Here is a 27,736-nt window from a genome sequence, read left to right on the forward strand (position 1 = left end):
CAAGAAATGGCTAAAATTCAACGAGGGAAGGAAAGGGGAAGAGTGCAAGGTAGAGATGGATTCGTTGGAGAGCCCTGGAAGAAAACCAGAAGACTACAGAAAAGATTTGGAAACGTTGGGGTCTTTAGACAAGAGTTCTTGAGAAGGCAACATTAAAACTCTTTAGCGTGTAGAGGATTGTCACGTTCCTGTAAGCTGGAAAGCCCAAACATCAACAGGTTTAACTTACAGCAAGACAGATACAAGTCAGACTTAAGGGGAAAACATTTGTAATAGTAACAACAGTGAAGCACAGGAATAGAGCCTGGGAAAGCTCTATCATCAGATGCTTTTAACAACAGCCGAGGAAAAAAAAATATCTGCCAGGAATGCCGAGTATAACCAACCCCACAGAAGGGAGATAATTTCTTCATGCTCCTTGTAGCCCTGCTTGTCTAGATGCCGAATGTCTTCCTATGTTTCAAGGCCTCAAACCACCAAAGCGTATAAACATACAAGTAATCCCGTTGACTTCAAAGCAAATACACACGGGTTTAAGCATACATTTAAGTAATTTGCCAGATTAGCTCCTACATGCCTAGGATTTCCAGCTTAGACAAAGGAAGTATCTTGCAAGAGTGGCTGCTTTTGTTTAAACTCCCCTAGATAGAGATCAGCATCATATTTAAAATGTGGTTTCCTGGATTTAAGCGACAGTGTATAGGAGAACATTACAGATTTGTGGTACGGCCTTCTAAACAATTGTTCACTAGCATGGCCCCTATAATGCAGTGTCTGTGTTCACTGAAGCTGGCTTGGGGGTGGGAAGTCCAAACAAGGAAATAACATGTAAAAAATGGCAGTGTTTCTATTCACAGGAGCACTTTTTATTTTTTGGAAGCCAGGCTGCATACAGACAGTTTCAATATGTAGTCTCTATTATGTTGAGGACACCAGATTATAAACATGTACAGAGAAGTGAAAGGCTTCCTCTAACTGTCTCCCACACCTCCTTCCATATGTTATCACCAAATGTTTTGTTGTATGCTGATTTTTAGCAGATATCATTGGAATCAACATTTATTTAGCCCACAACTTAGTAGAATTTGCTACAGGTTATTAACCGCCTTCTGACTCTGTCTCTACTGTATTTCTACCATATTTCTGTGGGGGAAACAATAGTCTCAGGTCCAAATATCAGCAGCTACCATGTCACCATGAAGGATCAGGGTGGTTTTATGCTCCACTTCTTTGACTGTTGAACTGGATTTGAGTCTGAAGCACATGTGGCAGAAGACTGTAGGATACTTTGGTGTGCCAGTAGCCTTGCTAAGTAAGTGACTGAGCAGGAAAACTGCATTAGATGCAGCCTTTCCTTGCCCTAGCTGCGTAGGAGCAGCTGCCATTTATTTTGTCATTGATTTACACAATAAATCCTTCTATAAAGATTAGGTGCACATATTATAAGCACCTGAAATTATATATACCTCCATCTATCTCCGAGCCTGAGAGAACTTACATCCCCTAGCAACAACACATCCCTTCCTAAGCAAACACCTGATTAAAGACGAGGCATTTTTCAGAGCTCTGGAGTCCTGTGCAAACCGGCTCTGGCGGACTATCAGGTGTGGACTTCACAGAACGGGATCCTATAAATACACGGTGCGTACAAGGATTAACTCCATCACCGTGAGCATGATGAGCACCAACCAAGGTGCTGATCTGTAAGTCTCACACAGCCAAAAACACATCACCTAAAACTCTAAGGAGAAAACATACGATCTGGAGCCACCTCTGAAAACAGAAAGGCACCCACCAAGGTTACAGAGCTGCCACTCTCAGGCATAGAGAAAATGCCATTACAAATAAAAATCAATGTGTTTCTTAAGTTTTCCTCATGCACAGGTCAACACAAGTTTCCCAGGAAACCAGGAATTACCACAAAGGTGGGAAGAAGCTCACCTGCAGTGAACAGCAGCTTATCTAGGCACAAATAGAGAGCAAAGAAACAGGAAGCAAAGAGAAACCCCAGCCTGCACCCAGTTCTGTGGGCCTGCTCCCCACCCTGCCCTCTACCTGTGCTGCCTGCAGCTTCTACTTGACTGCTCACTCCCCAGTGGGGAGAAAAGCCCCTTCAACTCCTCTTTGTCTTCAAGGCCATCTGAAAATACTGCCTGTGAGACCAGCAGTCCCAGCACTATGCCTGCTGCCACTCACCTCTTGCTTTACGAGAGCCAATGAAGGCTTCAAGTCAATAGCCTGCATTGTGCTCGTGACCAGACATGACAATTCTTTGTTTACTTCTACAAATGATTAATTTCAAGGCATCTAAGGGTTTGTTACCCCTTCTGAAGGGAGGCCCTGTTAACATATTTTATTATCATGCATTATAGTTGAGATACAGAACCAGAACAGCCTGCAGTTACCATTTAAATCCAGTGATACTTCACATTGCACTCCGCTCAAAGAATCTTTCAACATATCAATCCAAATAACGTTTAAAAGCTTGAATGGCAAGAGGCTGTCTGCTCGAGGCTGCCGACACACAGAGTCCCTGTATAAATCATAATATCACTGAAGTCACAAAAACTGCGAATTTTGGTGTCAGCTGTGAAAATATTCCATCTGGTTTCTGTCTTGTAGAAAAAAATGTTTAAAATCTGTCTAAGTACAGGAAGTTTATTTTTGCTTCATCAGCGCAGCAGAAGTAAGCAGGGTAAGATCAGTGAATAGTGCCTCAGAGCCCTGCCATTGCTCCAGGTGCCTGCAGTGTTTCCAAAAGAGTATTTCAGGTTTCATTCAGACATCCAATTGCACCGCTATTTAATTTCATGCCCTTATTGCAGGCTGAGCAATCCACCAAATGAATTTGTAGCAGTTTCTCTTGAGAATATAACAACAGCAATCGTAAGCCCTGTATCATCAATTACTTTAAGATGACGTTGACAACATACTGGGGGGGAGGACTACGCATCTGCATCTACATAAAGGTACATTTATTTCCCTCTCCTGCAAGACCATGGGTGTCCAACCATGAGGCTTTCCTAGGCCATGCTGAGTGAAGAGGAGCTGTTTAGGGCCAAATCTACAAAGGTTGCTCTGAAAGTAATGCCTCCTAATTGTTTCCATGGAAACTACAACCGGTACAACAAACACAATAACACTATTTGACAGAGCAAATTCTGGGCTACAAAACACTTCTTCAACACAATTACCACCATTAAATCTGAATTTTCATCAGTGATGAACAGAAGCCTGCATGCTGCTCTCATCGCAAGCTGCAGCAGCGGAGATGACACACTATCTCAGCTCTTTCTATGTAGCTCCTGACAGGGACTGATTTTATGCCTTCAACTTTATTTCTCTTTCTCATTTAGGTCATTTATCTATTTAATGGAAACTGTATAGAAAAATTATGATAAAAAATTACACGAGAGATATATTACTTTTTAAATCACTATCATTACCCCATCCGAGCCAATGTGATATTCAGGAAAGAGCCCAACATTCATTTTATTTATGCTTTTGTCACCTTCCTGAAATTCCTAACAGCTGGAATCTCTACACTCTACCAGTCAGACCTAGTATAAAAAGAGACCGTGAGGCCAATGTGAGAGGGAGAAGACTGTGCTACAAGAAAAATTCACAAATTCTGAGAACAGAAAAAATCAGTGTCACAATTTTAAAAGGAGTTTAAAAAAGACCAGTGCCCAGAGAACTGGGTGTGCTTACCCCCTCCTTGGATCTCCTCTCCACTAAAGCCTGCTTTCCTCCAGCCCCACGATGAGCCAGAGGAGCCTTTCAGAGCACCTGGAGGCCTCACAGCACATTCTGAACCGAACACCTGCAAGAAGATCGATTGTGAGCGAAAGGGTTACCAGAATGACCTCATAATTTAACAAAGAATGGAATGGTGAAGGTAAGCCTTACTAGTCCCAGGTTCCTGTATCAGAGCAAGCCCTTTAAAATGAAGCAGAAACTCCATTTCAGAGAGGCTTCCCACAGGAAAAAAAAAGCTCGTTTTCACAGGTTTTAATCCACTGGTAGAGGTGCTGCTACTGCAGCTTGTTACAGCAGCTAACTCTCTTGTTTCCAATCCCCCCCTATCTCACCAGTGTTCCCAAACCTCCACCCAGCCCAGCAGGTGCTCTGTTCTCCAGTGGAGGGGAAGAGGGGATGGAGCAGGCAGCAAGCACCCCTGCTCACTTGCCTTCCTCTCCCTGGTGGCTCCCGGTTTTTTTTTTCCCTTTTTTACTGCTCTTTGTGTGCAGGGGGAACAAGAAGAAAGAGGCCTTTAAAAAATAGTGGGGAAATGCCATGGTGATTTCAAGATGGAGCACGCAATAGCTATTTCTGATTGTTAACCCAGCCATAATTATGTAATTATCCACAAAAATTTAGTCAGAGTTTTGCATATCTAAATCATTAACTTTAACAATTGACAGGCTGCTTTGATTAGTATTTTCACAGACTAGCATAGCATACATTTGTCAGCTTTCCTATGATTACTTGTAATTTGGAATTTGTTTATGCAAAATGTTTTTATTGCTTGTTTGGGGGGGAGGGAAGGAAAGGAGGGCAGAGCAGACATGTTTATCCTGACAGGAGCATCCTACAGAACTTACCAGGGCTGCTGCAAACCGTATTTTTGCTGTGTTTTAGTGTCATTAATTTGGTGAACTGATACAGTAAACATTGGCTTGTATTTGTTAAAGGGAGAAGAACCATGGATGAGCTCCACCTGCCACGTGAAATCTTTGATTTTTAGATGAAAATTTAAGTAAATGAATTCAGAAGCACCTAGCACTTCATGTAACACCTTATTTTCAGTCTATTGCTTTCCAAAAACAATACTGATGCACCATGCAATCAGTGTAAACATTTTAAAATGCTGCTTGTGCCAAACACAATAATGCCGGCTCAGCCTTTTCATTCTATGCTGTAATCGATATCATAATTTAAGATGCAGTTTATTAAGCCAAGCAATAATAAATGATCCTATCCTGAACCTGCTGGTAGGTCAGTTCCTGCGCTAAGCTCTCTGACAGAAAAAACTGAGAGCTACACAATATGTTCTTTACAAGGCAAATCCTAATGGAACAGAATTGTGTTGACACGAGGTACCGCGCTGACTCTGTTCTGTGGTGTGGATATTCCTGAGTTACCAGCTGGAGGTGAAGTGCCTGAAGGGTGTTCATTTTCTTCCTGCTTCCCTATTAAAGACCACATGGACAAAATGCATCTTAAAATAACACATGCGCTATCTCCAGACATTTGTTCTGTGTTAGTGCACCCATTTTTCTGTGGCTGGTGGAATGCTGGGCTCATTAACATTCACCTGACCTCTGAGAAGAGCAAGGAAAGCATGCTTTGACTTCAAAACCAATGACAGACCGGGATTTGTGATTTCATCTGCCCCATGGCAGCTGCAGGTTCGTAACTGCAGTTAAAACCTGCCTGTTTCCTTCACAAGTCTCAAAGCTCCCTGTAACGGGCACAGCATAAATGCAGAAGCTATGCAGATCCCACATATGCCTAACAGCCCCACCTAGTTAGGCCTCACTTTTCTCCATCAGAAGGGAACTTTTACTTTAGAGATTCGTTAATAACTGATGGGAAAGGCACATTTAGATGGGTAAGATTTTTATTTTTAATCCTAAATCCTTTCACATATGTACAAGTAAACACCATCATACTCTCATTAGTAGATTATCTGAGCCCCATCATTCAGCACTCAGGTGTCTGAGGCTTGGTTTTAAAATCTTGCTTCCTAGGTACAGCTGACTGCTGGCATATTCACTGCATCAGCTCTCCAAAGGTTGGCTCGCTGTTTGGAATTCATGGGGAGCAGCCCCGTCTGTCTTTGTAGGAATTTTGGCTGCATGACTGAGTACATGAAAATCAGGGAAGCCAGAAGAAAAGAATGATCTGTTACCTGAGTTTCTTTTGCCATTTGAAATCCACTGAAAGAGAAGCATCTTTGTAGCACAAGCTGTTGGCAACTCCTCTCTCCAGAGCACATCATCAGTCCCAAGCTTGCAGTCTTTTATTCTTTTAATTTTAATTGGTAGCTCCTGCCTAGAAACCAGTTGGGAATTGAATTGCTTGTGCATTCCCCATGCTCCGGAGCAATTGCCTGTATATTCTGCGTGCCTCCAAGCAGTTGCCAGCCTGCTCCTCGTGCTTCCTAGTAAATGCCAGTAATCTGTGCACTGGTGTGTAAAACTTACAGTACTTGATTACGTCAGGAGAGAGAACAGCACAAATACAGCGTGTGCTGCTATTTTCACCTTAGCACATGTGCTGTTTTCCAGCCGTCAGCCACAGCACTGTGAGAGCTCAGCCGGAGGAGAAACAAAGAACCCTTAGCCCTGGATTTGCACAAGTTTACAGGAGGCCCAAGAGATGTCCTGGAATTCTCGTCTCTCCCATCATATCTCTTGCCTGCCCATCCTACTAGTGTTGACATAAAAGTAGCTTTGCACAGGGCACCAGGATTAATGTCTCCCAGACATTTATCTGCTGCATATTCACTGTTTCCTTGTGAAGCTGAATAGTCTCAGATTCTACTCACCCCGTAAGCTCTTCTCCTTCAGCCAGTAAAAGGAAGAAGTGGACGAGATTGGTTGGCAGGAGCAAACAGAAGCCACTAATTAAAAAGCTCATCTCTCCCTTCTAGAGCCATTTGTCCATGGGCTCCCTTTCCAGTCTTTTTTTCCCTCTGTGTAAGTGGGAAATGGGATGTGCTAGCTCAAGAGAGAAATGTGCAAGGAAGGGAAGGATAGGAAACCAGAGTCTTTATAATAACATTCCCCCCATCAGGACAGCTCTCCAAGCAAATGAGAGAAAGATGGCAGTGACTTACTTCCTCTAACAGACCAATGGAGGGAATGAAGTGCTACTTTCCAAATCACCAAATCCTAAACAGAACCCCTGCCAAAGCAAAGCCCTCATTACACATCACACTAGGCTAAGCCTAAAGGCCAGCCAAGCCGTATGGAACCAAATGGGTATTTCTAACATTTGTTTCTCAGGAGCTTCAGTTGTCCACAGAAACCAAAGTAAACTAGATTGAATAAGTTCAGAGACTGACTACCAGACATGAGCCTCTGTGTCAAGAGCCTTATCACCCTCATGAGAGAATCATCCACAGCTGTCCAGTGCTTTCTCCAGGTCATGGGGATAAATGTGTATTCTTCTTGCTCCTTCGTATCCTCTTTCTTGTAAACGCCAGTCCTCTCCTTCCCTACCTGTTACGTGTTAAGGAGACACCAGCTCATTCCTTCACTTTCTTTACCTCCACCTCAGTTGTCTCCCAACCTACCAACCACACAATGGCAACAGTTCCCCTGCCATCAGTGCTCCTGCAATGCATCTGTGCTTTGATCTGTAGTAAGCTCCATACTGCCTGACTTCACAAAGGTCAAGGAGATGGCTGTTTTGAACTCTCTTCCATTCCCTTCATGCCCACAGCAGTTCTGTGGTTTAACCAGGCATCAGCTCAGTGCCATGCAGTGTCTCACTAACTCCCCAACAAGTGGGATGAAGGAGAGAACTGGAAACCAAACAGAACGCACAAATTGAGACAAAAACTATTTACTAAGAAATAAGAGGAAAATGGAAACACACATGCAATGACAGCAATACACATAACTGCAATTCACCAACCAATGCCCCACCAGCAACACAAGGACTCACCACTGCTGAGTGATGTCCAGCAACCCCCCAGCAGCAGCCAGGTCCCTATCCACAGCTTGTGCCTTTATGGCTTTTCACGTGGCATCATGGAGTACAGAACTACCCTGTGCATCATTCAGGCACCTGTGCTGGTTCTGCTCCCTGCCCTATGCCATCATGGCCACAGCTCTTCCCTGCCATGTTGCCCGGCCTGGCCTCAGTTAAAGATACGAAGTATTTCCTTTGCTGATACCTAATACAATGGTAGCTCAGTCTGTTCAGAATTAGCCTTCAACAATGTCACCGCTCCTGGCAGTATGAGCATTTGTGAACAACTGTCAAGGATGAAGAAGAGGAGGATTTTTTTCATCAACAATCTTTGATAAACACCTCAAGAGCTCACTAAGGATTGCAGCCATCGCCATTGAACCCACCTGATGCGTTAGTTTCACAGCAACAAGGTAATATATCCTACCGTTTTTACACTCTTGTTGCTCTCTTTATCTGTTTTAATTAAAAGTATTTCAAAATAAAATAAATTTTGTTACTTACATACTTGAATTATGTATATTTTTATGCAGCCTAGGACAATTCCTCTTCACACAGTGCAGACCAGGCAAGCCAAAAGGCTAGACACCCATGCAAGGGTAACCTTGCAACATCATTGCTTAGTTTCTTTTATTAACAAGGGCCAGCAGCTCCCATGGCTCTCTGTTTAAACAAAGGTACTGTCATAAGGAGATCAGAGAGGTAAGCTCAGCACTGAGTACAATTCGAGCCTTCTGGAGCCATTCTCCAATGTCTAGTTCCAGTGAAAGTCCAAATGCTCTCCCTTTAAATGGCCACAGCAGGCTCAGTTTAGTGTCAGTACTATACAAAGGAGATCCTGAGTTACACACCGTAATCCTTCACTCTGCATTGGACAACAGTACAGTCCCCTGAAGGGACTGACATGAGTCGTGTGAATTACAGCTGCTTCACTCCCAGATTCCTCCCTTTTGCAGTGGGGAGCTGTTTCCCCTGCTTTACAGATCTAGCTGCTCCCCATGCACTCACCAGGATGAAGCTCCTCCCATTCCCCACTGCCTGATTGCCCTCTGCTCATAGGAGGTGAGCATCTGACATTTCTCTAGGTGTGCAGCTGTAACAGTCCTGCTTCTCCCCCCCAAAGCAGAAATACAGGGCTTGCTGAGGAAAGGGGCTGGTACAGAAACAGACTTACCCTTCTTTACCCACTTGCTTAGGCAAGCTGAGACCAAGGCTAGCTGTCCTGTTAAGCTTAATTCTGTCATGACTGGGACAATCTCATTATAAATTACAAGCTTCCTTTTTTTTTTTTTTTTTTTTTTTTTTTTTTTTTTTTTTTTTTTTTGCATGGTAATGCAAATAAAATGATTTAAATTAAATATTTATTTTATCCATCTTTTTTTAAAGGAGAACACCAATCAGATTTCATACTCCCATTTTCCACATCCCAAACCCAAATTCTTGTTGTGGAGCTTTAAAGATAAAGCAAGGCATTCTTTGCAGAGTCCTGAGATGGACAAGTATGGTACAAAACATCATTCTCACAGTAATGCTGCTCACCAACTGTCCTACTAGTTTCCATCAGCGGTAGCGCAAGGATTCAGCTGAAGGAATATCTGACCTCTAAATCAGGGCATATGACCACTTCCGTGTGAAACATACACTGTATCCTACCAGCAAAGTAAATACATTAAACTTGGAAGCAGAGGCACATCATAGCTGGAGCTCCCAAACAGGCTGGGGTTAGCTAGGCCTCACTGCCTCCAAGTTAAGCAGGGCTGGGTTCTGAACCCTTCCTCCTAAGAACCACTAAGAACCACAGCTGAAAATCTCCCTGTTTCTAACACACTGACAGATTCTTCTCCCCCTTCTCTTCCAGACATTTAAAAGGAATGGTACTTTCACTCCCATGTAATACAGGAAAGCAGGAAATGTCTTTTCTTGCCAGCAGAAAAAATGAGGGCTGTCAAGATGCCTAAATCTTATCACATCTTACCTGTACCATAGGGTAGGGTTTTCTTGGGTGGCTGCAGCTGTGCTGCATAAAAGCCACATGAAAACGAACCATTAAACCCAGGCAAATCATGTTGTCTGACATAAAACTGCATACATCGCTCTTGAATGACATGGCAGCTGAAAAAGTGAAGCACCAGATCCTTCCATTCTGACCCCAACAGATACCAACTTACCCTCTTGGCACCTGCTGAGAGTCACGTGCCTCTCAGTTTAGCAGAGATCACAGAACGTGACTCGTCAGCATCAGCTGAACCCAGCACAGGACCACGGCAGCAGCATTTGCAGTGTTGTTCAAACGTTTCTCAGCTGACAGTGCCCTTCATTTACAGTTAACGATAATGTGACAGCCTGTTCTCCTGGTGTACCATCTAAGCACACACAAAATCCTGCATGTGCCTCGGTCCGGAATCCTGTTTTTATCAGAATAGACGTGTGCGCTGAGGCTTTAACCAGCAGCTGAGACGGGGTTTTAGAGTGAGATTTCCAAACCTGTCTCAGGTATTTAGAAGCACAAATTGCAATGAGAGACTAATTGAACTGTGCTTCTAAATCCCCCAGGTGCTACTGGAAATCTCTCCCCTAATAACTTGGAATCTCCTAAAGAAGAAACCTCACCGAACTCAGACAGGTATGCAGATCCAAGGGTTAAGATTCTGAAAATCGCTCCATGCTGGCTTAACTCCCATTGACTTCAGTAGGAGCAGAGTTAAGTTGACACTGAGCCTTTTTGAAAATTCCCCTCCAGGTGTGTTTTCTCCATCTGGATTTGAATAATCTGTTAACTGCTGAGACTGCTTTTCAATTTATCAGCACGAAGAATTTAAGGGGAGTTTTTCCCTTAACTTGTGATGAAATGAGACTCAAAAAACAGTAGCATATCACCACTATAACTCTATCTGCTAGATCTACAGAAGAAACTAAGTTTATTCGCTGCAGGTTTACCATTATTGTTGTTATTGGTATTTGGCAGAAGACAGGAACTGAAAGCACAGACGTTATTGTGGGAGGTGCCGTGCAGTCTGTTAAAATATTTGCACGATGCGCAGGCAAGCTGTCTAACTTAATACTAATAGTCAGGCTCTGGAGTAACCCAAGAATCATAATGAATATCCCCAGTAGGTGTAATTATACAGCAGCTTTTCACTTACTACTTCACCTCCTTGCAGACATTGTCAGGAGACAGGGATTTCCTTCAACTCCCTTGAATGCTTTAGTTTACCTTTTAAATTAGTCCTACTTAGAAGAGTGAGGAAAGCTATTTTTAATTGTTGCCACGTTCTGCAGTTTTGCAGGCTGCATTTTACTCTCTGCGATGGAAGAAACGCAAGCTTTTAGGGGTACAAATGGGATTTGCTTTCAATTCACAGAACACTTTGGGACCCAAACTTTCTTTCTGGGATGCGGGAAATAATAATACGAATAAAAGGAAATTCACAGTGAGGAGCCATCTATTTAGCAACAGCATCACTGAGGACAGGCTGTCCACGCGCCAGATTCCTTGTGAGAAAAAACAGCAGCATTAATACCACCCACAAACAACACAATAACCACTGCTTTGTTCCCACCAGAAATATGACGGCAGAATCCTGCAGGAGAAGTCATCTGATATGTCAGCTCATTAAATTAGTCAGAATGAGTGAATGGGGAAGAGGAATATACCATTGTAATGTACGTTAATTAACAAATGCTATAAGAGAGGCATTTAAATGTATGAAAATGAATATTAATGAGATTAAAACACCTAATTATTGTGTATCTAATGGTATTACCCAGAGCATCCAACAGAAAATGCCTAATTGTCATGCATCTAAGGCAACAGTGCAAATCTTCAGACACAAAGATTCAGTGTACATATAGATCGCATTATGACTTCAATTAAAGGCATCGCAAAATATCTGCAATGAAACTCGAATCTGTAAGGTTTGCTTGGTTTTGATGGTAGTTCTTTAAGTTCAGTTTATGAAGAATGTCAGGTATGGCCAATTCCTGACATTGCCATCACGCTTCAAAATTGCATGTTTCCACATTTCACCAAAGCATTCCCCATTTCTGCACGCATACCTTGATTCTGTAAAAGTACTACAAGAAACAGTGGGCTGCAAACCAGCTTGGAATGAAGTTCTGAGGAATTTTTCATGAAATAGCATGAAGCAAAACTCAGTCTGCATGAAATGCACAGAGGGCTACCGAAGGAGAATCCTGAGCTAAAAATAGCACAGATTCCTGGAATTGAAGACCGCCTCATAATACATATGCATTAGGAAGCTGAAATAAAATTATACAGGCCACTTGAATTCTATTATTTCCTAATTACTCAGCGGTCCGCTTTACAACCTTAATGTTCCTTTAATGTACGTTTTTCAAGGTTTTTTTCTAAATGCAGCTGTAGATAGATAGCCGATTTCTTAATTCCTGATGGAAGGACAGTGGGAGCTTTGGTTACGTCGAATTCCAAAGTGGCCGAGCTGTGTGCACATTCCCTCTTTGAGGGTGTATGCCAGGGACGTGTCTAGGAAAGGTTATAATTTAATGACTGCTCTTGGCGTGGTATTTGCAGTCCCAACATGACTAATATCATTCACACATACGATCAATGAAGTCGTAATCCTACCATCAAAGCAATTAACGAAAATAGAGCACGTTAGCTCAGTATTGGAGCCAGAATTGATTCTTGAAAGACAGCTCTCTCCTCTCCCAAATCTGAGTTATTAATATGTATATAAGCACCAATGTGACAAGCACTTTAGATATACCTTGACATATATATTTACTGTCACTCAAAATGACTTACAATCCATCATATTTTATGAAAATTATATCTTATCCAGGCTTCTAAATTTCTTATAAGAACGTGGTACGGAACTGAGAAGAACGATCCCAAAACTGAGGGGATTTACCTTATCCACTAAGCTTTTTATCCTATCAGAGGAAGAAATTATGTTAGTTTGTATGATTTACTTTTAATAAATCCTTGCTGCCATCTATTTGCCATCCATATTGCTGTAACTGCATCATAACTTTACTAATAACTCCAACAACATACTTGGGACTGAATTCCAGTTTAACGCACTGCTTTGGAATGACCAGATTTTGTGATGCTCCCATTCACAGGTAGGTGCTGCTTACCTCAGCACATGTAAGAACTGAAGGAACAGCAGGGGAATACTTTACATCACTGCATATGCAAAGGTTCTCAGGGGGATTTCCCAACCCTACATCTACAAACCAACAGAGCACTTCTAATACCACAGTTAGCAGAGGGCAGAACCAATCTGGCAGCAGTATTCTGCACTGGTTGGGATACGGTTGGTATCTCCAGCTGCAGAAAAGAGTCAAGAGCAGCTGCATGCTCTTGAGTTAACCGCCTTCGTGTCAGGAGCACCAGAGGGAGGACAGTCGTGCTGTAGCATCACGGTTAAGACACAGAAGGGAGTCATCTTAGCAGCTGCTGTGTAACTCACATTTTTGTCTATACTCTCCAAGCATGAAGACAACTTCAGAAAAAGGCACCAATGCGCTTCACTTAAGCCAACTCAAGTTAAAAATTTGAATTATAGTGTATTTGCCCACAAATAGCTCCACTTCTCATTATTTTTCTCTCTTCTGTCTGTTTCAATCTATAGCAATAAATTGTACTAACACGGGTTGTGCAGTCTCCCGGTGCGCTCTACAGAGAAGGCACATCCTTTGAAAACCAAGAGCAAATCCCTGGACTGTAGCATCTGTCTACTGCATGAGAACGAAATAGTTGCCCTCAAAAGGATGAGCAACAACACCAATATTGCCAGAACTAAAATTCTGGGATCCAGGGTAAACCGTTTCAGAACTGGGAAACAGTCCAGCATGGCAGTTAGCATCTCAACCTAAATGAAAGGCCAGTCATGAGTTGAGGTAGCCCAGATATTACAAAAGATGCTTGGGCCCCATAAGAAAACAAAGAACCACGAAAACATAACACCATATAGAAGATAAATACAATATGACAAAAATATAAATGCATATATTAAACACCCGATTCTCAAAAAAAAAAAAAAGTTAGCCCCCAACCCACTTCTGAAAAGGTTTACACAGTCAATATTAAACTACAGTGCAAAAGAGCTGAAGATATTGATAGCCAGTAATGCAAACAAGATTGCAGTTAATTGTTAACATCTCCTGGGCTACGCTTCCTACGTCCCTGCACAGATGATGAATAAAATTATTTACCTATTCAAGTAATGAGAGCTATGCATTTTGATATCCACATACACTGTAACTCAGACCTCCTCTGAGATCCCTACCTGTAATTAGGAACAGATGTAGGATCTTGTTCCTGAATTGCTAAAAACAAATTTCAGCCCTCCTATGATATACGACTTAGAGGCACAGCTCATGGTAAGAATGTTTCTGCCAAAGGACCCTCTTTGGGGCATCAGACCTCATCAGCCACCCTACCAGGGCCACCCTACATATTTCTCACTGTCTTTCCATTGCTGACATGGGACACTTTCTAAAACAGCCCCAGCTGACAAGGCAAGTGTAGAGCAGGAAAGTGATGAACAACATTTATCTGGCTTCATCTCTGATGAAGAAAGCCATAGGTCTGTTCACTCAAAACCTTGGCATTTCTGAAACGCATAAAAACTTCTCCATGGTGTAGTCATTTAAAATTAAGCACACACAACACTACACGCTTTCAGCAATAACACTCGCAGCTCAGCACATGTAGCTGGGGAATACTCTTCAAATTATATCACGGGGGAAAACTCATGATGACATTCATTTTATTCTCCAAATGTCATGCTACCACAGGAAAACACGTCTACTGCAAGTAGCCAAGTTTCTTTTCATCAGCTATTTTAACAGCTGGCTAAGATAACCCGGGAGGAATAGGGCCGCTCATTTCTTTGCTCGAGCATGTGGGTACCAATCCCAAAGTCTGGCAAAGAAGACCGAAAGCTCTAAAGAATTTGCTTTCTAAAGATGTGGCAGGGTGACCCCACCCTGGTCAGATGCATTGCTTGGGCTACCCTACACATCCCAGCCCCATGGCAAATTCTGCCAGCAACAGCAAGGCACAGGGGATGCGTGGCAGGCTCAGCCCACTTACAGCAGCAGGCCTGAAGAGGTTCAAAGGAGAGGAGTGGGACAAGTGAAGCTGCCTTCTCTCATATTCCTTCTTGACCACTAAATGTTCCTCCCTTGATTTATGCTGATCGGGCAGAGTTTATAACCCCCACTGGCTCCAGGCTTAGGTGACTATAACGGTGCCTTGTGAAAAGAAAGTTGCAGAATAGCTGCAACCCCTCGGGCCTGCAGAAGACAGACAGAAATTTGTATTTATTGAGGTCATCTCAGTACAAGAAAGTTTCACCGTTTTCATTTGCATCTGACTGAAACAATTCAAGTTAAACTGATGCAAATGCCTTCATACATCTTTATTTGAAGATGTTAAATGGGGGTTTACTTGATTTCAAAGCTAATCTATATCTAAAAGAAGCGGCCAGATGAAATAAGACTGCCCACAACACATTTTGCATTGGTTTAACTAAGCAGGTTTATCAGTCATCTCAGTGCAACTCCCTCATGTATACAAGGTCTGGAAATACATTCACTCTCCAGCATTACTCTGCTTCATGCTGGGAGAATTTGCAGCTGGAAGGGGCTCAGGGGAATCGCAACGACTAGAAATAAAAGGATTGTGGGGGGAATCATAGCTGGTGTGCTCATGGGCCCTCCATGGACATTGCCTAAATTAGAGTAATTAATATAGGAGAATGTGTCTGTGTTCCTTGGTAGTTTATAAATGTTACAAAAAGAGAAACGTTTTATATGTCCCCTGATGGATTTTAAATGTTAATAAATGATGTTCAAGGAGGTATTTTACATCTCTCCATTTAACAGTGAGCTGACAGCTGCAATTATGGGCCAGTCTCTGGCCCGGCAATTCTTACAGGAACCTGAGGCATAAATGGAGTAGCTTCCTTCCAGAATAACAAAGTGCATCAGGATGCTGGCTCAGCATTTCAACACCCAAACAGAAGCCAAGGTGAGACATTTGTGACACCCTGGAAACACCCTTTCTCTGCAACATTCACTTGCCAGTCATTGCTTGCCCTGCCAGCAGAGACTCACAGCTTCACTTCCTGTGGCAGCTCTTCACATCACAGGAATGGGAGAATTAACGGAGCAATTAGTTACTTGCTATGGTCCTCCTCTACTGAGCACCAGAAAAAGACCTGGACTGTACCTGGCACATCCAGGGCAGCACAGGAAGAAAGCAGTACTGTATGTCTCACTGCATGCATTCTCAATCTGTTTTTGGTCAGAAACCTACTAACTCTGAATCACAGCAGCATTCTCTCTGGTCGCAGGTTTCTTCATGGCATTAGGAGGTCTGTGCCTGCACACCTATCTTTACCAGCACAGACAACCAAGGACAGGCATGCCTATCCCTTCAAAGAGTAGCAAAGGGACTTCTTAGTAATGTCTGCCCCAGCTGAAAGCCTCACTGGGTTTCAGTAGCTACTGTCCTTCCCATGTCCTCTGCCCAATCCTCGCCAGTAGAACTGAGCCTCTTTGAAGTTTAAGAAAGCTTGAAGCAGTATTTCAGTTGTGTATGTTTCAGGTTGCAACCTGCGTCATGAAGTAACAACAGAGAAATCACTGCTCACAACACTGTATTCCTGCTTGCCTCTTTTCAACCTCCCCATTCTACTCCCCTTTCTCTTACCTCCAGAACAACCTTTGGTACTGATCCTTAAACTGGCTGCAGTTCACTGTTGTTATTGTGCACATCCATTAGCCCTATAAACTGTTGAGGTACTGCTTAATGCAGTATACAGCTGGTCCAAGGCACTTCTTTCATTCATTCTGTATGCAATGTCTCACTCTATGAGAAGTGCACCCCATTGACAAGAAAAGGCGACTCAGAACTGAATGAAACCAAGCAGAACTGTGAGTAACACCTTGCATTTTCCCAAAGGCAAAAGAATGTGTATTACAATTCTATTAAAATCCCACAAAATGGTTTTCATTTTGTTTTGTTTTTGTCACTGACAAACATTTGCTTTCTTTTATTTTAGAACGGCATAAGACTATGGCTTAATATATCAGTTTTTAAAATAACCTATGTTCCCCACCACATCTTATTTTTACACAGAGTTGTAAAGTAACTGGTTTCTTTCATCCTCCCCTTTCTTTCATTGGACAACACTGGTGAAAAAAGGGCAACTTAGAATAGTTGATAGATAGTTTTCTTTCCATTACTGGTTCCAAAACTGCACCTCAGCAAAGCTGAGAAATTTTAGGTTGTAAAAGCAAGGTTTAGTTTCAGATTTGGAAAAGAATTAGATTAACGCTTTCACCGTAGTCATGCTGTACACAATTATAACCAAACACCATTACACATCTATCACTCAGATATTCCCCCTGTTCTACACAAAGACTTCTCAGTTGTGTCTTAGGAATGGGCCTTATTTACGCCTTTTAAAGTCTAGGTCTTTAGTACAGAATTTCTGGTACTAAGTAATTGCTTTTCTTCAACAGTTATCTTTGGTTGGTTATGCATTTCCTCCATTTTGCATTAGTTTTTATATAAATGTTTCTGATTGTCCTTTTATTCTTCAGAACTCTGCTGTTTATGATTGTGAATGGGTTTCCAGATCCTGTGAACATCAGGGACCATGCACTAATAACCAGTTTATGTTACGTATCATGTTTAGTTCATTCTCAATGGCATGCGTCAACCATCTTCATTTAAGTAAAATAGTATCACTGAGGCTACTACAGACATTATTTATGACAAAGCATGACAGCAGCTTATTGTGTTGGTCTATGAAGTTATTATAAATGCCTGCTAATTAAACCAAACTAATAAAATGAGGGTAAAAGCAGCACTGCCATATGGCTAGTCATATCTCCATGGAACAATAGCTATAGGTACCAAAACATGGCTTGGCAGCTGAAAGCCGCAAGGTTATGGTAAAGCATTTGCAGTGAGACACCCCACCTAGGGCAGAGCCAGGCAGGAGAGAACTCAGCACTAGGAGGGACACCTGCCAGCCTCTAGCTCCTTCCACAGCCCAATTGCTCAGGTGCTGAATGTTTCCTTTCACAGAACTCCCCGACCCAATCAGCCAAGTCTCTCAGAAGAAACACTCACAGCCTCTGCTGCTTTCCTCCCCCTAATGCAAGGGGAAAAATCAGTACTGTGCATACATCCTTGAAAGATTGTCAGTCCCTGCAGCTAGGAGATGAGGTAATATGATAAGGAAGGCCAACAGCAGTTCAACTGAGAGCGCTAGATCTTCTTAGCCCTCATTATTGTGTGGACCCATCTAACCAGCTGCTGTTCTACTGCCAGCTACAGCCAATATTCAAGCCCAACAAACAGATTACAAATCCCCTCTCAGCTGCAATCTATTCTTTATGTTATACCACCTCGGTGACAATCACAGAATACACCCTAAAAGAGTCTCACTCCCGGGCAATCAAATTAAAGTCATTCTGCAATAGCTTGTTTGCAGAAACATATCAACATTGTACCTGCCTTGTAACAGAAAGAGTGATATTTTTCTACAGGGAAAAGTTATTAGCCACTGACTTGACTGATTTGGCAATTTCTCTGCTTATCAATATCCCGCAATTCTTTCACATTAACAAAATATAGTAATAATACTTACCACCTTATGGGTTGCTGTGAGGATTAATTCTTTAGTTCTTCAGAAATGCTCAGAGATCCTCCAAAGCATCAATCTATCAATCTAGAAATAAAATTAGCATGGTCATTAACACATGTGGGGGATTTATTATATTCATCTCCATTCTCCAATACACAAATGACTGGTTTTGGGGTTAGGTTTTTTCTCCTCTGTGCTTGCAGGACAGCATAAAACTCACCACATTTTAGTAGACCTCAGTGGTATCAGGAATCACGCTACTATTATTGGCATTTACTTTTTTTTTTTTCTCTAAAACAAATTCTGATTCTGAGATCTGTGACCTAAAAATAACAGAAATTTCTAACTCAATTCTACTTCATACTGGACAGTATCCCCACAGAGCTAAATGACCCCATGTAAATGTATTCCCAAACTTTGCTCACCATTGGAAATGAGCACATTTCAATCAAGGAGCACAGAGTGCCAATTTCCACACCTGCCACAAGACTCGGTATGACACTGAGAAAACGGCAGATGAGGAATTTTCTGGCACCCAAACTGCAGGTAGGAAGCCTGCGTCCTCCTGTCTGCAGCTTTAAATTCCTTTCAGTCCCTCTCTGTCCCTGCAAAATGGGGGTAGAGTTTTCTCTCTCTCCTCATCTGCTTAGTCTGGGAATTCTTGGGGACTATGTCCATCTCTCCTAGGGTGTATAAGTGGGGTGCTTAATGCAGATCTGAGCTGCTCTAGGCTCTAGCAAAAAGCAAAACAAACATAGCAATGACACCTCAACTGTAGCAATTGTGAATCTACATGCTGCTCACACAGACAGAGAAAAGCTGTCCACTTTCATCCCCCAAGTACACAGTTTGGAGTGCAGGTCTTTGTTGAGCAGGCCTCTGAGTTTAAAAGACGCCCTTCAGGGCCTCCATATTTCTTGTCCCTCACTAAGTTCAATACGTACATTCACCACAAGGAAATCAAGAGTAGAGAAGGGGCTAATTAAGCCCTCCTGCTGCACAGTTTTTGCCAGAAACCTGACTCAAAACAGGTTTGTAGTCCAAGAATTGAGTTCTATTTTTTCAGTGCATGCTTTATGCATTTCTAGCTGCACCTAGATTAGAATTGGATGAGCCAAAGCAAATACACATGTGCACACACAAACAGACAGTGCTAGGTGCATTTTTCTGAGAGACAGGCAGAGAGCGAGTGAGTTTGCTTTCCCAGTATTTCTGCATCTATAAGCAGGAAGGCTTGAAAACCTCGCAAAGAAAGTCTGTTCCCTTGAGAATTCTTGCCTTGCTATCTGCAGCTTCAAGAAGCAATCTCTGGCTACTGTGCATGGGAATCCCAGGATTTTGGCACGGTTTTAACATCGCCATCATTAGAAACATTGATTTACTTTAATTACCACCTCGTACCCTACACTGCCACATGCAGTCAGAATGTCAATTCTTTATCAATGTGTGCTGTTGACATGGAAACAGATCAGCTGAAATGGCAGCAAAAAGAAAAAAAATGTGTTAGTGCTCTAAGTTATACTTAGAAGCAGTAAATCTGTGTGTGCTACAACAGATTTAAATGCTCAATAAACTACACAGAAGAAATAAACAACTGTTTGGGGTGACAGTCGTTTCAGTTGTTTACATCATAGACTGCATTTAGAAAAGCTCCAGTGTTACTATGGTAACCACTTTTGCTTAAACGTAGTTGTGGACGCACTTTAGGTAGGCTCTAAATTAACTGCAGATGGAGGAGCAGCACTGGGGGGAACAGCCAAAGGAGCAGGCTGACCCCCATCAGCCCTTCCCTCTTTGTGCTGTCAGTGTGCAGTGCAGGCACCCCAGCTTGCCCTGTCTGCACTTTCAGTGAGGACCTGCAGCAGCAGACAGGCTGCACCAGGTCAGTTTTACAGATAAAATGACACGAAGCTGCTTCACATCCTCACACAGCTCATAACACAGCCCAGAGCTGCTTGCTTGCTCCCTCTGGTCATAGGCCGGGTGGCACTAAGAAGAGGGGCCTGCAGCGGAGGCCAGCTGCATGCCTTCGGTTCTCCTCTCTGGGACCTCTCCCTGCAAGAGAGCAGAGCTGCAGGAAGGTGGGTGTGCTGCACACACCTTCTGCCAAAATCTGTGAGTCGGAGCGGATGCTGCCTCACTATTAACTTCACAGAGCTAAGAAACCGTCCTAAAAGATGCAGCACAGACCTTTGACCAGCACTGCATTTCCACTAGAAAGATTAAATCGCTGTGCAGCTAAAGCTAGTTTCATAGTCATAGGGAACAAGGCCAGAGGGGCCACTGTGATCTGCTGTTCTTAATAGGGATTAAAGGAGCCTACGGCCTGCGGCACACCTGCCTCCCAACCTGAAAGCGAACGGCGGTGAGATGGAGACCACTAAGAAGAAAATGGAGGGAGAGGCTCCTCTGCCCTCTTGCCATGCGGCAGGGCAGGGGCAGCAGGAAGAGCAGACACACTTAGGGCAACTTCTCTAAAGAGAACCATGGAGGCACTGGGAGCCAAAGGCTGTTCAAAGCCCACAGAGCCTGCAGCAGAGGGAGAGACATGCAAGACCTGAACTGGCTAGGGCAACACTCCCCCCCCCCATGCTTCAGCTGTAAGAAGACATCAAGGAAAGGGGATTTTCTGTTGTTGTTGTTTCTTCCCTTTTCCACATTTCTGCATGATTACATTTGATAATGATGCCCACCTCCCAAAAGGTGGTGCATCACTTAGCAAGGGTAGAAAGGACACATCATTAATTACAGACCGGCCCGTGAATTACGAACACAGAATACAGCATAACATTCTAAAAATAGTAGGAGGCCTGCCTTGTTTAGGTCAGGTTTTATTTTTATTCCCTTAATAAAACATCTGATGTTAAACAACGGAGCGGAAGACACACCGCTGTTTAGCCTCAATGGGTGCTTCAGACAGATCTGCTGTGATTTGCAGAATGCAAAGCTGTAGAGCGTAAGTTTATGCGAGCGTGAGACAGAATAGTTCTTAAAACTTATGCAGCTCTTGCCAATCCAAATGTTCCCAAGCTATTCTACAATCCCTACACTCATGGGAATGCTTCTACCTATACTGTGACCTTACCTATGGGATTTGTATTTGAGCAAGATTCAGGATGTGATGGATTAAACACCAGGACAAAATGCTGGTATGGATACATACAGAGACAAGGAGAAAAGCTACACAATGCCATGGGTATTCATAGACAGGGTTATAGTGAGCAAATTCTGCTCAAGTAGGGCTGAAGGAACAGAAAGGGATGAGAAAATGACACGCAGTGCGTGACTCTGTAGGTACAACCAGTCCACAGCAGAAGTGGCCAGCAAGTGTTACAGCACAGTATTCTGAGACCATTCAAGCATGCACACTGGAAGTGTACGTGCTTCTGGAATGAGAGAAAGCATCTGTCTGAAGCAGCTTGTAGGCTAAGCAGAATAGACTGACGAAGCAGGCAGAAAAGCATCTTGCTTATAACCAATTTTCAATTAGGGAATAGTAATGTGAAGATCACACAGGAATGTTGCAGAAAAGAAGAAAACAACCCCAGCTGCCCTAAGCATAAATCAAATGCCTTACACAGACACACGCAAAACCAAACCACCTTATTCCCCCCTCTGGAGCGGATTGTGGTTGCTGGGAAAATGTATTGCAGAGGGACAAAGGAAAAAATATAGTGGAATTATTAGTGCAAGCTCTTACTCTTTTGAAGCATGCCCTATGGGCAATTCGGTTTCCAGTCAGAATGTACCAGATAATCGTTTTCAAAGCCTCATCTGAAAACACAAGTGATGATCTTACCCTGTACCAATGGCAGTAAGGGCAGCAATCTTCCACCTATGCTAAACCAAAGGTACCGTTTTCTAATGTCCCTAATACATCTGAGGAACAGATGCTCCTAAAAGCCACGGTCTTTTGATCCTAGAAATTGAATGCTTTTGAGAATGTCACCCAGAATTCTTCCATCAATCCTAAGAAAACATAATCTAAAACAGAAGATGATTTTGATTTTCCTCGTGACTTGGCAGATGAAGAGATAATTAGGTATGGAAAACTGAGTGTTTTTGAGGATGACTGTACCCGCTGTAATCCTACCGCCAAGTGAATGAAGGTTTGCCTGCTGCAGTAAGGAGTATTCTACCTCAGCATCTGGAGGAAAGCTAAGACCTGCCAGATTTCAGACGTCATCAGTGGTCCTTCCTATGAAACCAATGGACAGAAGGAAAGGGAAGAGAGGGGAAAGTAGTAAAAGTCTATCCTGTCTCCATCCATGGCTATAAGAAACAGCAATAAAAGAATCCAACAACGCCACACCGAGAAAAAAAAAAACTAAGGCGGGTGATTGCCTATTCTTCTCTCCCCATTAAACCTAAATGATTCCTCTTATGGACCGGTCACATGAAGCAGCTTATTTTGTCAAGTGCTCTTCAGTCTAACCATGGCTCCCACCTCTGGAAGAGGAAGAATCCCATATGTCAAGTAAGCGAACACAGGTTATCCTTCTGCAAGGATAGCTCAATGCTGATTGAAAGTCTCATTTGTCAAGGGAAAGAATTGTTGTTTTTCTTTTTAAATTAACCTAGATGAAGAAAAAGATATTTGTCCAGACCTAAGAGCTTTTTCATTCCTCAAGCAGCTGCTAGTTTGAGAGAATTTTAAATGGTTGGCCTTTATGAAATGAATTGGTAATCACAGCCCTGTGCCTCACACTCTAGACTGAACGATTCAGGGGACTGGTAATAGGATAAAGCCTTTCACCTCACCAGCTGTGGTTCAAATTCAGAATAATTCTTAACTTACTAAACACTGTCACTACATGATAGGCATTTGATTGTTATCGTACAGTGAATCACGTGGTTTTCCATTGTGGAAAAGTACTCATAGCACAGACAATACACTAATTATTGTCAGTAATTAGCAGCACTCTCAGTACTGACAGTAAGGGACCTGCAGAAAATTACCCATATGTTCACCCCTTGGAGGTTGTTATTTCAAGGCAGGGGTCAAGCCCTTCAGACAGTCACTGTGGCGATTCTTGCAGCTCTTTCCCACCTTGGGTATGTTTTGCAGATGAACTGAGTTCAGCCTCCAGAGCTGTCAATCTACCACTTTTATTACGGCTAAATTACTTTTGTTTCAAGTGCTGGAGGCAACTTTGAATGCCGGGTCTAATTAGAATGTAATTGTTAGAAGATCAGAGCAACTGTGGCAGGTTTGGGTGGAGAATTTGGTGGCAAATTTTACAAGCACAAAACCTGCAGCTGCTTCTAACAGCAGGCATTTTCTTAGGCAATGCATATAACTAACTGTCCAAGGAAGAGAAGCAAAACTTTGAACGTACACATGCAAACAGATAGACATGAAAAAGCCATCTGTCCAAGTAGGCCATTTCCTGGTTCAAGCACTTCACGATACCTGGATGTTTTGGTGCAAACAGCAGAAAAGGAGTCTAATCAGGAACAAATATTTGTGTACAAACGGAACGAGGTACATTAAATGATGTGAGAATCAACACCAACAAAGAAGTACACACATATATAAATAACACTGTTTTCAGAATAATTTTAAAAAAAACACACGAAACAAAATAAATCTGATATATATATATATATACACCATATATATATATAAATACTGTCTTTAACACTAGAAGTCTTATCTTTCTCTAGAGGAAAAATACTCATGAACAGTCCAGGAACTCCCTGCCCTGTTGCTGAATAGCATTTTTCCTCTGCCTTCCATTGGGAACGCGCAGACCCTCACCGCTTCAACCCCTCTAATACAGCACAACCCAGAGATTTGCAGGGAAAACCTAAAGATCTGAGAGTGAACATTTAAAGGCCAGAGAGCTTCTGCTAGGAGACCCTGTGCTTCCACGCTATCTCCTGAGGTCTACCTATCATAATGACAGCATTACCTCTTTGTGCAGCTCCAGGGAGAGCTGTGCAAATATTGGATTATCTGGTTCAACGGCCAAACAAAAAACAATCATGGGTAGAAAAAAAAAATCAGTTGAATCTACTTGGAATAAAAGCTAAGGGGGTGGGGAGTAAGGCTAAGGAAAAAGAAAACAAAAAATCAAGGAGGAACAAAGAAGGCAATGTTTGCTTTTAATGTATTAAATGCTCTTCTCTAAATTTTTGACATGAAAGGGAAAAAAGGCCACACAAATTGAGATGGCTGTTTAAACCCTTCCTTTTTCTCGGTGTGATTTTTGTTTGTTTTCCTTGCAATAAGCCTTCACTAAATTTCATGCCACACCAAAACAGATCCAGTCTCTCTGAAACATTTGTTCCCTTCAGCAAATCTACTGCTTAGCGTCACTTTGCCTTTGTCCAGCTCTAGGAAGAACTGTACAGTCTGAAGTACAGAGCTCTGGTAACCAGACTTTTGTCTATAAAGCGACAAGTTTTCAAGCCAGAAAACTCATCTACTCAGTCATTATGTATCAAAAAATGTGATAGCCCATTTTTTCCCCCCCACAAAGGGAGAAGAAAACCAAATGCCATCCTCTGAAGGACAAACTAGTACTACACTGTACCGTACTTGCTATGTTTTGTTCTCCTGTAAACAAAACTACAGCCACAGTTCCTTACTCAGCTGATTTTTGTTTTGCTCCCACAGCTGTGCCTGCGTGAGATGAGAGGCAGACAGATTTACACCAATGTCAGTAAAGTCCATGAGATGCCATCAGCACATTCCCACAAGCCTACGTAACACGCTCCTTAGCTTGGCTGGCAGTGGGTGCACCTGGAAACCTGAGTGGTTACTGGCTTCATATAGCCCCATCAGGACCAGCTGGGTTGGTAGTTGGCTCCTTTGCTTGCACAGAAGCAGTTCAATTGGATTCAGGAGCTTCTGCTGCAGAACTGGCTTTGGTGAATATGAACAGATACTCTCTACTACATAAATACATATAACAAAAATCAGGTTGAAATTTGCTCCAAATGACAAAAAAGAAAAAATACAAAGGTCTGCAGAACTGCCGCTGGGAAATAAGGACATTACCATTTTCTAGAAAAAATACTTATGTATATATACCAGAACTGGAGCCAAATTTGCTCAGAATGACAAATTCATTCATAAGAATTCATAAGTCTTCACGAAAACCCAAATCATAAATCAAGTCAAAGCAATAGTAGACAGGCAAGTCTGTTTAAACTACTTTCCTCCACACCTTTTCTACATGCAGAATAAGGCACTGCCCAATTTATGCTATATTCTACAAACTACTGCCCACAAGAGTTTGCTTCCATGGATCACAAGCCTGCTAAACACCCCAGAAGCACAACTAGATGAGACAGAAAGCCCACTCAGAGTTTACCAGCAGCTTTGTCTGGGTAATGTTTGCATGGGAGGTGAACGGCTAAAAAGTAAAGCTGCGAAGAGAAGCCTGACAGCCAACATGAAGAAGCTGGAAGACACGTTGACAAAGCAGAACCAGGACTTCAAACAGCCACAGAATAATATATATATATATATATTCAAAAAGAACTCCAGAAGGTAAAGGCAGAGGCTTGCAGGGGGAAGAAGTAGAAACTTGATGGATTTTGAAAAGAGAATATCTAAAAAGGAATCAAAATGTGCAGGGGCTGGGAGTGCAAGTGAAGATCCAAAAGTAAACACACAAGAAAGGAAAATTTAATTCTTGCTGGGGAATGGTGGATATTCTTTGACAGCGTAACAGCAACAAAAGATAAATTGATACATCCTTGCCTTCCATTCTAGGTGACTGTAAAATACCAGAGAAGAAAGCACACAAGCATTACATGTGGGGAAAAAAAAAAAAGAAAAAAAAGAGTGAAGAAACAGGAAAAGCTATTGAAATAATGAAAATGCAGAATTCTATAAAGCAAATCTCTCTAATGAATAAGATGAATGGTCTTTTCCAGATGGCCACAGGATGAAGAAAACCAGAAGTATTTGAGAATGGCGCATCCTAGAGCCCAGGTTTACCTGTAGTCCAAGCAGAAACTGGACGAAGAGAGAGCTTCTCCTCATATTTGCTCTGGGCTCATGTAAAGGTCAGAGAAGTATTGTTCCAGACCAGTACACAACCACCTTCTGGGATCAGGGAGCATGCATAAGTAAAAGGGCAGGAGAAACCTAGCCTTTGTCATCCTGCTAATATGCAGCCATGCTGTAGGCAGTAGAGCTGCCCAGTGCTGTCAAAAAAGGCTCTAATATCAGTTGTAAAGGGCTGAAAGAGCCCTACGTGTTGCATCCCAGCACTAGACATCATCTGGGGGCGTGATGTATAGCACCCATGCTTATGGGACAGGGATATAAATCTGCACCAAGAGTACAAAGCTGCAGAAGAATACATCCACTAAACCTTGACTTAATAGCTCATGGCAGACACGAGGAGCCATGTAATGGCAGACCTCTGTAAAGCCAGTCCATGTCTGCAGCATGTCTGACAGGGTATGTAACACTTAAATTCTGCACGTAGGGATCAGATTGCAGGGACTCAGCCCCTAAGACATCTTTACAACCTGCACTTTCACACCTCACTTGGGCTTCAAGAGACCTTGCTGCTTTCTCAACCACGCTTAGCCAAAGTAGCACTTGTAAGATAGAGAACATCTGCTTCTCAGATACTCTGCTTATTACAGCTGACAAACACACTGCACTGGCCCAGGTGTCCCACGCAGCCCAGGAGCAACACTGCTGACATCTCCTTCCCTCTGAACATGCACAGAGCAGGAAACTCTACCTTACAGACAGGCCCTGGCAGGGTGTGATGGGGTGGCAGCTTCTCCTGCTGACACGCGGCCTTGCTGCGCACAGCACTTCTTGTCTGCGTCAACGGAAGGGCTCCAACGCAACCTGAAAAGTCACAGAATATGGCACATCCTGAGTTGGAAGGGATCCGTATGTATCTTTAAGTCATAGAATCGTTAAGGTTGGGCAGAACAGTAAGATCATCCAGTCCAACCAACGCGAGCTGAAGGCATCACCCCATTGCTCAGAGCTTCCCCCTACAAGAGTGGGACTACTCTGCGCTCCTGCCACCCAGACAGCCTACAGCCCCCGTGAGGAACGCCAGCCCCTGGGCACAGACCTGGACCCTTCTTGATGTGTGCATCGCCCCCGGACACCACTGTCCCCATTTGGGGACGTGGAGGGTGCCGTGATGAGGTGCTTAAGACTGCCTTTTGTCCATGAGGCTGCCAGCTCCCTCACCTTTCATATTTAGGAGAACAGTGCCAATGTTTGCACACACAACACCTAGGGCTGAAATTTAATAAATAAATAAAAAGGCGACGGGGAGGACGTTTGAGCTTAATTATTAACCCGCGGGAGCGCTCTTCCCGCACCTTTCTGCTTCGTCACGCCTTCACCACGACCGCCGCGCCGGGGGATAACATGGCCGCCC

At 42.9% G+C, this 27,736-nt stretch overlaps 1 long non-coding RNA gene across 1 annotated transcript; it reads right to left on the minus strand.

The window, feature by feature from the left end:
• Nucleotides 1-27,736, minus strand: LOC140251114 (uncharacterized). Its single transcript, XR_011903370.1, has 5 exons — nucleotides 27,678-27,736; nucleotides 27,074-27,186; nucleotides 18,363-18,443; nucleotides 3,712-3,823; nucleotides 1-74 (listed from the first exon to the last, which is right to left on the minus strand). It is a non-coding gene; the product is annotated as an uncharacterized lncRNA (long non-coding RNA).

The sequence above is a fragment of the Excalfactoria chinensis genome, chromosome 4 (genome assembly GCF_039878825.1).
Source record: "Excalfactoria chinensis isolate bCotChi1 chromosome 4, bCotChi1.hap2, whole genome shotgun sequence".
In the NCBI taxonomy this organism is placed as follows: Eukaryota; Metazoa; Chordata; class Aves; order Galliformes; family Phasianidae; genus Excalfactoria; species Excalfactoria chinensis.